The 14,117-nt window shown below is 47.8% G+C and overlaps 1 pseudogene; it reads right to left on the bottom strand.

Annotated features, from left to right (window-relative positions):
* Positions 1-13,913: 13,913 nt before the first annotated feature.
* Positions 13,914-14,059, bottom strand: LOC122237557 (annotated as a pseudogene).
* Between the last annotated feature and the right edge of the window lie 58 nt (positions 14,060-14,117).

Raw genomic sequence — 14,117 nt, 5'->3', positions numbered from 1 at the left:
GAGGAGGGGACATCTGTCTGTCGGGAGGCCCCTTCTCACTTGGAAGCTGAGTTGGAGGATCTTAGTGACAACAGGACCTGCAGACACAGCCAGAGGAACTTCGCATTATTTGACTGTCTACAGGAAAACCCCGCAGCCTGCCTGGGACTCCAGTTTCTGGTTCCCATCTGAACTGGGTGCCCAGTGTCGGGGCCAGGATATGGCTGCACTTCCCCACGGTGGTGATAGGGCAGTTAACAGAGCTCCATTAGCCATGGATGCATAAACCTGGGCTCCAGAGTAGGGCCAAAGTGCCCTCAGACACTTCCAGACTGGAAGTAGAGTTGCTGGTTTCTCTCCAGAGCTCAAGTTTCCAGTCCAGCCACCTCCTCCTGACCTCCCCCTATCCCGTGTCATCTGGTCCCTGAACACCCAGGCCACAGAGCAGAATGCAGCTCAGCTTCCACACCCAGCCCCACCCTTGGAGCTGGAACTCTCCTCTAAAAACCCCAGAATCCACACCTAATCCACGGCTGACACCTGGCTTTCTGCTTAACTCCTGTCACTCCAGCCCCAGGGTCAGCCCCATTCACCCCCACCCAACTCCTTATAGGAATCCAGTTGTCTTGGATCACAGCACAGCAGTATAGCCGTAATATCTTTTGATGTTTACTATGTACCAGTCATGTAACATGCATGATCTCATTCAACAAATTTAAGGGTTAGGAGCACAAAGTGGTTGCTTTTTTTTTTTTTTTTTTTTTTTTTTAAGACGGGGTGGGGGAGAGGAGTGGGGCATAGGGAGAGAGAGACTCTCAAGCACTCTCCACACTCAGCACGGGGCCTGATGTGGGGCTCTATCCCATGACCCTGGGATCATGACCTAAGCTGAAATTAAGAGTTGGACACTCAACCGAATGAGCCACCCAGGCGCCCCAATTATTGTGGAAGAAGCTGAGTGTTGGAGCCATTGGGTAACTCATCTAATCTCACTCAGACAGTAAATGGGGAAGCCATGGCCAGAAGTGGCACAGGTCTGCCTCCAGACATGCCCTAGTGCCCTGGAGCAGTGCTACTGCGGCCCCAGCCTTGGCATCTTTAAAAAAAAAAAAAAAATTTTTTTTTAATGTTTATTTTTGAGAGAGAGATGGAGTGCAAGTGGGGAGGGGCAGAGAGAGACAGAGACACAGAATCCTAAGCAGGCTCTAGGCTCTGAATTGTCAGCACAGAGCCTAATGCAGGGCTTGAACTCACAGACTAGCAAGATGGTTACCTGAGCCAAAGTGGATGCTTAACCGACTGAGCTACCCAGGCACCCTCAATGCCCCCAGCCTCAGCATCTTAAGGCTGATTTCTGCTGACTCCTCACAACAGATACCAGATTTCCCTTTGGGCAGTATCAGTAGGGTCTCTGTGGACCTGTGAGGTGTAAAGAGTGAGGATTTCCCATGTCTGATGACCAAGTTGTACTTTTCACATGCATTTGATGTGGTGACAGTGACATTTCCTATTAACATCAGAACTTTGGTGATCTCCCCCGTTGAACCTGGAACCAAAAGTCCCAGCCTCACATCTGACCCAATTCACACATCCTTCGGGTTCGAAATAGACTCAGGCAGGCACAAGCATTTCAGAACGATGAACACTCATCACCAATACATTTGCATATTTCATCATTCATTCAGGGTTTCATCCATCCTTTGACAATTCACCCCTCAGACCTCCCTGTAATTATGCCCTCTGGGTATTAAGCATTGTGTTTTGGTATCCGGGAACCAAGGAGTGGTAAGATACAATTCAAATGAATAGATATTTATTCAGTGCTTGCTGTGTGCCATTCGCTGTGCTGGGGGCTCCAGGCATTCCGTGGGCTTGCTTTGGTGGAGACTTCATTCCAGCTGGGAAGGCAGGCAGGCCAACAGATAATTAGATATGGTGTGGAACACATGGTCTATAACAGAGGTGTGTTTCATGTGCTAAGGGAGCAGGGTGGGTGGGGAGTTTGCTCTGCTAGGGCTCAGCAAAGGCTGCAGAGGAGATGGCGTTTAAGCTGGGCCTTGAAGAAAAGGGAAACTCTACTACAGCATGAGCAGAGGCCGGGCTGCACGGTCAGCGCGTGGCAAGTCGTTTGGGTGGCTACCGTGAGGGTCCTCAAGCCTTTGCATTGGGCCTGGACCCCCACGTTCAGTTGTCTGGGGTAGGGCCCAGGGTTCTGCAGTTTTAGCCAAGGCCTCAGGTGATTCTGATGCAGGTGTGAGAGACCACAGTCTGAGAAACCCAGGCCTACAACTTCATTGGCAGGAAATACAGAAAATGATTCTGGAATGATATGTGAAGACCCAGCCATGCAGGGTGTCAAACACCACGCTTGGGAATTTGGGCCTTTTCCCTTCTCAGTGGAGACAGCCCCATGGGAGGCTTTCAAGCCAGCAGCCCGGAGGGGGTACTGAAAAGCAGAGTGGCCACAAGGAGGGAGCCTGGCTAGGAAGCTTTTACAGGTGTTCAGGCCTGTGGTTCTGAGGGCCTGAGCCAAGGCCCACCAAGGAGGTGGCGGGACGCACAGGGGGCTGGATGCGAGAGGGCCCTGGGAGATGGGACCACTGGGCCTGGGGTAGAAAGGACAAGGGAAGTGGAGGAGGGGGAGATGTTGAGAATGAGCTGATGTTTCCAGCTGGGGGCCTGAGGGGTGATGGGTACTCTGGGGGAGCAGGTTGCGGTGACCTCCGATTTCCATGCGGTGAGTTTTTAGGACTCAAAGGACGTCCAGAAGGAAGCAGGTAACAGGCAGTTGGACCCAATCTGGAGCTTGGTTCTGGGCCAGGGGCCGGTGCAGAGAAGAAGGTAGCCAAGCTGTGGGGCATCGGCGGGATCTTAGAATGCACATCCCAGGGCAGCTGGCAGCAGAATGAGAAACAGCGGGCAAGAAGACAATCAGAAAAGGAGGCCGGTTGCTGTTAGTTTATGATTTCCACGTCACGGATAAATGTCTTGCCTTTGGTCCCTGCGCTCCTCGGGGCGGAGCCAGGGTTTTGAATCTGAGCCTCTTTGGCTCCAGCATCCACACTGTCTTCTCTGCTGAGACTCCAAGAAGCAAAGCCCATCCCCAGAGACAAAATAAGCGGATTCATAGATTGGGGGTGGGAGGCTGGGGGAAGATGTTGCAAAAAGAGCTTACAAGAGAAACGGGGTAGAAAACAGCATATTAAGGAGCGTATTTTTTCTTTACCTTTCCCCACTGGTGTATTTTGAAGCAAATCCCAGACCTCTTATCATTTCATCCCTAAATATTTAAGTATGTAACACAAAAAAGATAAGGACGCTTTCTTTGACATAGTCACAATGTCATTATCACACTCGGAAAAAAAAAAACTCTAACAATAATTCTTATTAAGGGAACCTACTGAGGGCAATTTGACAAGACCTCAGAATGGAAGCCTGGCTTGCTTATCTTGAGCCGGTATTGTCACAAAGCCATGATAAGGAATTTAAATTTTCCCAAGATAATTACAGAGAAGGGAACAGGGGATTGGCAATGCAGATTTGCGAAGCTTGTCGGGGCCCTGGGAAGGAAATGTTATAAAGGGAAAAAAAAAAAAAAAAAGTCTGGAAAGATTTGCAGAGTACAAAAGAAGAGATCCTTCTTTCTGACTTCCCTTTTCCTCACTCAGAGGCCTCTAGTCATAAATGTGAAATAGGAACCGGGTCTAAAGTGAAACCAAACAGAATAAAAATAGCACGAGGAGTAGCTGCTGAATGCAACGGGACAGATTTCTGGGGCTCATTTCCCACCAAGGCTCTCCAGACTGCTCACTTCCTAACTAAGGACTGCTCTTCTTCCTGTGGCCGTTCAGAATGCTAGCTTCCTGGGAGGTCCTGTATATGGTTTATTAACTGGTTTAGTAATTGGGCTCTGCCCTTCTGCTAGGCGTCAGGAAACCTGGATTCTGGGTCCAGCTCCTCTACAGACTTGCTCTGTGACCTTGGACAAGTTCTTTCACTTCTCTGAGCTGATCTGCAGCATGAGGGTGCTAGACCACAAGATCTCAAAGTTCCCTTTAAGTTCTGAATTCAGAGGGACTGAACTCAGGGTGGTTCAGTCGGTTAAGCATCTGACTTCGGCTCAGGTCATGATCTCCCGGTTCCTGAGGTTGAGCCCCACACCAGGTTCTCTGCTGTCAGCACAGAGCTCGCTTCTTCAGATCCTCTGTCTCCTTCTCTCTGCCTCTTCCCTATTTGTGCTCCCCTGCCCTTCTCTCTCTCAAAAATAAACATTAAAAATAAATAAAATATTTCTTAAAAGTTCTGAATTCTTGGGGCGCCTGGGTGGCTCAGTCGGTTAAGCGCCCGACTTCGGCTCAGGTCATGATCTCACGGCCCGTGAGTTCGAGCCCCGCGTCGGGCTCTGTGCTGACGGCTCAGAGCCTGGAGCCTGCTTCAGATTCTGTCTCCCTCTCTCTCCGCCCCTCCCCCGTTCATGCTCTGTCTCTCTCTGTCTCAAAAATAAATAAAACGTTAAAAAAAAAAAAGAGTTCTGAATTCTCTGATCCAATGAACACCTAATGAAATGTCGCTCATCCCCCGAGTTTCAGGATTTGGTCTGATGTTACCCCATGTCAGCAAAACGCTTGGATAGCTTGGATGAAAGACGCCGTGGAGACGCCACGTGTTTATTATGCAGGCTCGTGCTTCCAAATCACCCAGGGTCGCACTTGGCTGACCCCCCAGAGGAAATCTAGGAGGTGGCTCCACGTGCCGCTCTTGGGAAACCAGTGGTGGCTGAAGAGCAGCTGGAAACCGCACAAGCCACCCACAGATGGAGCCGGCGGCCTGAGGCCCTGGAAGCAAACGGTAGAAATAAGTGTAAAGGACAGCCCGATGTTCTTTCTATGGCAGGTAAAGAGGTTGGTGAATGGCAGCCAGGGATTTGGGGCTGAAATGGAGCTAAAGGCCAGTGGTGGCCATATGGTGCCGTATGTTGTGGCGTTCTGGCCCAGTGGCACTTGGGGAGCTGCATTCGAGCAGAGTCTTTAAGAACTAAGGGCGGAGGGGAGCCAGAGGAAGACACACAAGAAAGTGGACCGAAAGGGGCAGGAGAGAAACAATGCGGACTCCTCCCCGGGCCAGAAGAGCGGCCCTCTCCTGAAACCCTGCCCCGTGCCCCAGCTCCTCACCAACGTGCTGAGCTAGAAGGCGAGGGTGTGGCAACTCTCAGCCCCAAGGGCCCAAGTTTCATTTTTTTTCCCGGTTCCTCCAATGTGCTTTTGTTTCCCCGTGAAAGGGTTTTTGCTGGAGCCCTGTCCTCTGCCTGGAAGGCAGCTGGCTCTCTTCTCCCGGTCAACTTCTGCTCAGACCTGAGGTCAAACCTGCCACTACAACAAAGCCTTCCTTGGCCTCCCTACCTAAGACGAACCACTCCAGTTTTAGGTCCTTACATCATTCTGTACTGAAAAAAAAAAAAAAAAAAAAAAAAAAATAGCACTCGTCACTGTTACAATCTGTAAGTATGTGATTCTTTTTTTTGGGGGGGGGTGATGTTTTTTAAAAGTCAATTTGTAATACACACAAGAAAACATGACACTAGATGGGACCATTTTAATATTACAGAATCTTATACAGATGAATTTGTTCAAGAGCTTCTCTGTCAATATGCTTTTCTGGATATACGCTGTAGTTCAGTGGTACCTCTTCAACCCAGGGAGATAACTGTATATTCATTTGAAGACCTGAGAGAGAATCTTCAAGGCTTCGTACTGTTACTAAGCTTTCAGAAAAGTTGCAAGAGTAATACAAAGAACTCCCATACATTCTTGGTCCGGATTCAACAATTGTTAATGTTTTGTCACATTTGCTTTATTATTTTCTGTTTCTCTCTCTGTGCATGATCGATTATATAGTTTATATCTACATTCACACATGTATAGCTAATACACTATATACATGATTGTTATTTTTTTGAACTACTTGAGAAAACGTTACAGGCATCTTGTCCTTTACCCCTACATATTTAAGGATTATTTCCTAAGAACCAGATCACTCATTTACATAACCGCAGCACAATTAAATCGTATGATTCTTTGAGTAATGTCTGTCTCCTTTCACTTAAATGTAGACTCCATGAGGGCAGGGGCTACCCTGGCTCACTGCCCACGTGAGGGTCACCTGACATGTCTGGCACTCTCCCAATATTTGTTGAATGTGCTAGAAACCTGAATAGGGAAGGTCTTGTCCTCAAGGGTTGCATTCTACCCTAGCCATGAACTTTCTCGCTGAGCGCGCTCTGTGTGTTGGATGGGGCTGGGGGTTTGGATTTGTCTGCCTGTTTCCATTTCTATGGGGAACCGGAAGCCCACTGTGGTAAATTATAATGCCTGATGATTTGGCTTCTATCATTTTTCAAATCCTCTCCAACCAGCCCTGGCCCTTGCTCAACCTCAGTCTTGACTGGCAGCCGCCCTTCCTCTGGCCCAGCAGCACCTGTTGGCTATTGCACCCAGTTAATTAGCCCCATGAGAGAGTTCTGGCAAAGGCAGCTGGAATGCCAGCCAATCTTTCCATGCAATTGCTTGTATGAGGTGTTGGCCTCTGCCTTGGAAACTGCCCTGTAAGCTCCTGGCCCGCTACTTGCTTTGAGCTACCTCAAGACCTGTGTTGGGCCATCCTTTGAGATGGTGTAGCTGCTTAGTTAACAGAGGAGCTGATGGAGGGGATGGATGTGCTCAGGGAGAACGGGAGCTGGAGCACATGGCTCATGGAATCCCCGAGTTGGAGAGGCCTTTAGAGCTCTTTTAGGACAGTGGTTCTCTAAATATGGCCCCCAAACCACAGTATTCGCACCTCCTGGGAACTTGTTAGAAGTGCCCACTCCAGACCTCTAACCAATCTCTGGGGTTGGTTAAAACATAGCAGTCTGTGTTTTAACTAGCCTTCCAGGTGATTTGGATACGTGCTCCAGTGTGCAACCCTCTGCTCTCGGACAATTTTTAAGGGGGGATCTCAAGCCCCAGGAAGGTCACCCTGATGCTTCCTTTCACACAGGCTCCTTCTCTGCTCATTGCTGCCTATCTGCAGCTTGCTGTTGTTGGTTTGTTTTTTTTTTTTAATGTTTTCAGACTCATAAATAAGCTTTTCACAGGCTATTACATTACCATGGCAACCCGGCAGCTGGCTAGAAAGAAGCAGGTAGCACACAGCCTTGGGGTCTCAGTGGCACTAAAGTAACTGTGATTTTCTCTCTGCTGGGGTCAATCTCTTTATGCACGGCCTCTTTGTTTCTCTCTGCTTTTCCTCCTTCTTTCTGCTCCTTTCTTCTCTGTTTGGCCCTTATTCCTACCTCGTCCCATTAGGAGCAACATGTGTTCTAGTTGTTTTCTGTTTTCCAAGGGTTGCCAAATCTGACCTCTCCTTTGAAACTAACAATAACACTGTAAGGTGGGTGGATGTGAGCAGCCCTATTTGACTGCATTTGTATTCCCATGAAAAGGTTGTATAAAAAATTTTAAAGAATCGATTAGTTTATCTTTCAAGACATTACATGCACAGAGTGCAAGATCCAAAAGGTACAAAATGGTACACAGTAAGAGGAAGTCTCAGGGCGTCTGGGTGGCTCAGTTGCTTGAGCGTCCAACTTTTGATTTCGGCTCGGGTCATGATCCCAGGCTCATGGAGCCCACTTAAGATTCTCTCTCCCCCTCTGCCCCTCTCTCCCGCTCGAGTGTGCTCTCTCTCTCTAAAATTAAAAAAAAAAAGAGCAAGTCTCCCCATAACCCCTGGTGTCCAGGTCCCCTCCTGGAGGGGGGGGGGCGTGTCCTATTACCTGTTTCTTGTGCATCTTTCCTGGGATAGCCCATGCATAGATAAGCATGTTCCTTTACCTCCTTTCTCCTTTTTTATGGAAGCAGCTGGGAACATTCCATACCCACCATCCCTGACCTTGTTCTTTCACTCAATGATGTCTTAGCAATCCTTCTCTAGCATTTCGGGTTGTCTCATGCTTTTTAATAGCTGCATATTCCATGGTGTAAATGTACCATCATTTATGTAAACAGTCCCTGTTGATGGGTATTTGGGTTGCTTCCAGTCTTTTGTTATTTCCATTCCCATTTTATAGCTGGGAAAACTGTGATTTAGAGAGGGAACTGATTTGTGGATATTCCCAAAGCATATGTGGGAATCGGTAGGCATTGCTCAGCCACAGAGTCTAAGAAGAAAGGAAGAATGGACTGACCCCTGAATTATAGAAAACAAGGAACCATCCAGGCACCTGATTTCTTTTCTCACCCTGCTAAGTGTCTTATCCAGTTGGGTTACATTCTGTTAACACTGGCTGATGATCGATGTGTCTAATTAAATAATTGTTTGTGGAAGGATTTTAAATCTGTCTTCCCTTCTAGACAATAATCTTTGTTAGGATACGATGATGTTTTCCTCACCACTGCATCCCTAGCAAGTACTGTACTCCTAGCAAGACTGGGTATACAGTAGGCGCTCAATAAATACTTGTTGAGTGAAAGAACAAGTGGGCCAGGATTGTGTGTGGTTAAGACAATGGGCTTAGAGGCCTGGGTTTGAATCCTGACTTCTGACACTTATGAGTTGCGCAATCCAAGACCCATCTCTCAACTTCTTTATGTCTCAGTTTCCTCCGCTATGCAATGGAAGCACTCTCTCAGGGTTGGTGGGGGGAGGGGACGACCAAGTGAGTGAATGCAGGCCAAGCATCCATCACAGGGCCCTGGACACAGTGAAGGCTCTGCCGATGCTCTCAGCTTCTTTCAGTGTCGTGTACTTCAGAGAAATTCTGATGAGGGAGCTGAAAAACCTTCAAAGAAGAGGTCATTTGAGCTGGGCCCCAAAAGAGAAGAAAGATTGGAGCTTTATGTGGCTAGCGCCAGATCTCTTTACCGAGTTCATCCAAGTACAAAATGGAGATGATGACACCCAGGTTCTGTCTCCCTCTGAGGAGATGTTCTGGCTTAAAGTCCCTCAAGAGGAGGATACCACACAATTAAAAGACACCATTATTATTCAGTTGGAAAAGTGCCTTCGCAGGACAAGTGAACTAATCCCTGCCAAATACGATTCTGCTTGTGCTGTGTGTAATTGAATATTTAGCACGGATTTAGCCCAGGGAGCCAACCATGCTGTTGGTGAGAATCAAGTTTAATGGGGCACTTAATAAACATGGTGGTAATTAATATCGTCCAGATGCTAGGTGCATGTGATGTCTGTGCTGCTCCTATGACTGAAGCATTTCAGAGATATAAAGTTCTGGACTCGCTCCCTGAGGGGGGAGCTAGAGGTGCGAACCCTGGCCTGGTCCTTTGCTTCTGCTGTAATCTCCTTCTGGTGAGTGAATATCACCTATTCTGGGACGCCTTCCATGATTGCCAAAGGCAGAAATCCGAGGCTTCTCCTGGGTTCTTATGTCCCTTTGCACACACTTCTTTTGAAGAACTCAAAATATCCTATTGTATTAGTTTGTTTCTGTGTCTCTCCCCCACCAGAGCCCAAGATCTTGTCCCCAGTGGTTACCTGACATACGGTTGGCACTCAAAGAATGTCTGCTGAATAAAGCTTTTCAGGTCTCAGGACTGTGGGAGATCCTGGGTCTCAAGAACAAGTTGGAGTGTTTGGATTTTCCTGGGAAGGGCAGGCTGGTGTTGACATGTAATCTCTCTTCTGATGGAAATTCTCTTTGCTGACCAATCTCATGAGCTCCACGCTGGAATGTGAACCTCCCCTCCTTATAGCAGCTCTGCTCCTGGAAGATCCTAGAGCACAGGAAAAGGACTTGGGTACCTTGTGTTTATAGACATCTGAGCGTGGAATCCAGCCCTGAGTCCATTTCATACGTGGCAGAAAGCAAGAGAACAGGCTTTGTCAATCAAAGTTGGTTACCTGCTATGAGGCTCCTGGAGGCCCAGAGCAAGAGACCAGGATGTGACGAGTCTCCATGGTTGTTTGGGCCTTGCTGCCTCAGAGCGGAAAACGTCCCTGGCCTCTCTGGCACGTAGAAGATGTCCAGATCACCTGTTTCAGCCCTGTGTCCTAGATTTATCAGGATCTGCCACACTCAGCCTTCTGGGCTTCACACCTGAGCTGAACCTAAGACAGAAGGAGGTGATGGGACACTGCAGAACTGGGCTCGGGCAGGAACCACCCAAAGCCAAGTGGCTAAGATCCTGCCCCTGGAGCCGCCTGCTCCAAACAAGGCCCCCTACTCTGGACTCGCCTCTGTCTCTGGCTGACCTTTACGGCTGGAATTTCTGCCTCCGGACTTGGTCTGGGATGGGGGACTCTGACACATCATGAGTACATCCAGCATCCATGCTCTAACAGGAATTGAGGTAAGGGTGTGTTTACCCCACGCATCTGCCATAGTGGGAGAGGGGGCTGCCTCTTTCTGCTTCTTGAGGTTTGTACACATGGGAGTTGGGCAGCCCAACTGACAAATTCCAGCTTTTCCCCCATCCACGAACTCTATGTTCTCCCCCATTACTCTACAGAAGGGTTCCATCTCCCGGGCACAGTTAGTCACTCAACAAACATTCACTTGTACCTCCACGTACCAGGCAATGTGCTAGGTGTTGGCAGAAGGAGTGAGCAGAGGAAACAGAAGTTACACTCTAGTGGGGGAGAGGCTGATGACGAATAATCAAGGAAACAAGACAATCTCCAACTGTGGTAATGCTATAAAGGAAAGGGGCAGGGAGCTGTGATGGAGAGTAAGAGAAGTCTACTTAGTTTCCGTTATCTGTAACTCCAAAATTAGTGGCTTAAAGTACTCATTTGTTTAGCTCATGATAATGTGGGTCAGGAATCTGGAAAAGGCTGGACTGGGAGCTTCATCTCTGCTCCATGTGGTATCAGCTGAGGTATCTGGGGCTGGAGAATCCACCTCCAAGATGGCTTCTCTTCGCCCCAAACTTTGTAGTGAAACAGTCAGACATATAAAGAAATCAAAAGGATTGTACAGGCAACATTATACTTACCACCTAGGTCGTACACTTAACATTCTACCATCTTCCCTTTATCTCATATCTTTCCATCTCTTCACCTCTCCAAGATGGCTCTTGACTCCCTGACCTGGTGTCTGATGCTCCTTGGAATCTCTTCCTCCCATGTGGCTTGAACTTCTCACAGTTCACTGACCTCAGGCTAGTCACGCTTCTTATGTGGCTGACTCCCAGGCCAGGTAAGTGCCACGCCTGAGGCTGACACAGTCTCTTCCAGAGTATGCTATTGGTCGAAGCAGTTACGGGCCAGAAGAGCCTGTGGGATGGGTAATATGCTGGAGCCACCTTTTAAAACAACCACCAGCTAGAATGGGTGGTCAGGGAAGCCTTTTCGGAAAATTTTGTATTTGGGCTGAGCCCTAAGGAATGAAAAAGAGCCTGTCTTGGGAAAAGCCAAGAGAGGAGAGCATTCCAGGCAAAGAGACCAACAAAACCAAGGGCTCAGAAGTAGCAAAAGTAAATCTGGCACCTCGACTTTCCTTTTCCCATATTCAATCCAACCCATTATCTGGGACCCACATTGAGCTGCTTCCTTCACGAAGCCTTCTCAGATACCTCAGTCCCTGTGGATCCTTCCTTTCTTCCTGGAGCACCTATCTGGCTTGCACAGGTTGGCCGGGTGTGCATTGGTTATGCACAGAATCTCCGTGGGACCTTGGGAAGTTGCTGAACTTCTCCATCCCTAGGTGTCTTGCAAACGAGAATAATTACAGCTGCCTTATAAGGCTTGCTGGCAGGAGAATATTGATATATGGAAAGTGCTTGGCACTTAGTGAACATGGAATAAAGGTAATTATAAACCAGTTTATACTGTCATGTGTTCATCTAGTTTAGAAATTGTTTTCAGAGCAGAAGCCATGTCTTTTTCAACTTTTTCTTTCACGGTGCGAGCAGTGTCCCTTGCCTAGGTATTATGGATAGGAGGAAGCATGGCACAGAGTTCTTCACCCTGCTGCGGTGCTGATGGAGCCATGCAGGGCACAGGGATGAGCAAGACCCAGCCGGAGCCTTTTCCAGGAGCTTCCAGAGAGTGCAACAGCAGCTATGCCTACAGCAGCCACATTGGATATCTTTTACATTTGGAGATGGAGTGGCAGGTCTCAAAGCACCTGCACATCCATATTAGTCTGCTAGGGCTGCCCGAAAAAAGTACCACAAACTGGGTGGCTTAAACAACAAATATTTATTTTCTCACAGCTCTGGAGTCTAGGAATCTGAAATCAAAGCTGAGGGCTGGGAGGAAGAATCTGTTCCATTGCTTTCCCCTGGCTCCCAGTGGTTTGCTGGCAATCTTTGTCACTTCTTGGCTCGCAGAAGCATCATCCTTTTTATTTATTTTTATTTTTTTAATGTTTATTTATTTTTGAAAGAGAGACAGAGGGCAAGCAGGGGTGGGGCAGAGAGAGAGGGAGACACAGAATCCAAAGCAGGCTCCAGGCTCTGAGCTGTCAGCAGAGAGCCCGACGCAGGACTCAAACTCACAAACCGCGAGATCATGACCTGAGCTGAAGTCAGACGCTTAACTGACTGAGCCACCCAGCTGTCCCGAAGCACCATCCTTGATCTTCCTTCATCTTCACATGGCATGCTCCCTGTGTGTGCATCTGTGTCCAAATTTCCCCCTTGAATAAGGACACCAGTCATATTGGATTAGCGCCCATCTTAATCACCTCATTTTAACTTGATTACCTCTGTCAAGACCCTACCTCCATGTATGATTACATTCGAGGTACTGGGGGTTGGGACTCCAACATAGATTTCTGTTGGGTGGGGTGTGGGGTAGGGCATACATTTCAACACATAAAACATCTCTGTCTCCTATGACCCTCCTCATCCACATCCCGCAGTGAGTCCCTTTAAGGGCAAATACCAAGTCTTGTCCTATATATCTGTACCCTTCAAGCTCAGCTTCTCCCCCTTCTTATGCTCCAAGTCTTTCCCACAGCCTTTCAACCTCCTGCCATGCTCTTTCCTTCCTCTCTTTGCCTGGAAAATTCCTACGCATTCCTCATTTCTTAGCTTAAATGTTACCTCCCCAGAGAGGCCTTCCCTGATCACCCTGTCTTGATTGTATCTCCCATGTCATTTATTCTCTCGTGGTTTCCCTTTCCTCCCAACAGATCTCCTGATTCATATACATTTCTCTGTGTGATTAATGGGGGTGTCAGACATTAACCCCTACACTGTAAGCACAGTGAGGCTGGGAACCCACCTACCTGCCATTGTCTTCCCAGTTCCATGGTACACGATCCAGGGTAGAAACTCCATAAATATTTGTTGAATGAATAAATGAATGCTACAGTTTTGTAGCCTCTGTATCGCCTCATAAAGCATGGAGTTAGTGGATGTTGACTGAATTATCATTATTTTTGTGTCCTCTAAGAGTGAGCTCCTTGAAGGTAAGATTAGGTCTCAATTTTTTTTTTTTCCTTCAAACGTTTACTTATTTTTTAGAGAAAGCACAGACAGAGGGAGACAGAGGATCTGAAGCAGGCTCTGAGATGATGGCAGAGAGACAGATGCAGGGCTGGAACGCATGAACTGTGAGATCATGACCTGAGCTGAAGTCAGAAGCTCAACCGACTGAGCCACCCAGGCACCCCAGGTTAGGTCTCAATTCTTTTTTGGATCTCCACCATCCAATCCCTTCTCTTTGACAGTCTATGTACTTTTATTAGTTATCTATGCTGTGTAACAAATTATTCTGAAACACCGTAGCTCAAAGCAGTAACATTTATTATCTCACAATTTCATTTCACCTCCAAAAACCAGCACAGGGCATAGAGTACGTGTTCAGCAAATTTTTTCCCTTTTTAAAAGTAGGTTCTACACCCAACGTGGGGCTCGAACTCACGACCCCTGAGATTAAGAGTTGCATGCTCCACTGACTGAGCCAGCCAGGCGCCCCTGGGTGAAAGTTTTGAACGAATTCTATAACATACTTCTGTTTGAATGATAAGAATTCTTGTCTCGCCTCTGCATTGTAGGCGCCTAGCTTCAGGATCTAGTATAGAATTAAAGTTATAGACGTACACTTGATCTTAGCCAAAAGGCCGAGAAGCGATAAAGTTATAGACGTACAGACGTCTGTAAACATCTGCTGAAATGGGCCGAGGACAAACG

This window comes from Panthera tigris, chromosome A3 (assembly GCF_018350195.1).
Source record: "Panthera tigris isolate Pti1 chromosome A3, P.tigris_Pti1_mat1.1, whole genome shotgun sequence".
Taxonomy (NCBI): Eukaryota; Metazoa; Chordata; class Mammalia; order Carnivora; family Felidae; genus Panthera; species Panthera tigris.
Note: the sequence above shows the minus strand (reverse complement) of the source record. Positions and strands in the feature narration are given on the sequence as shown.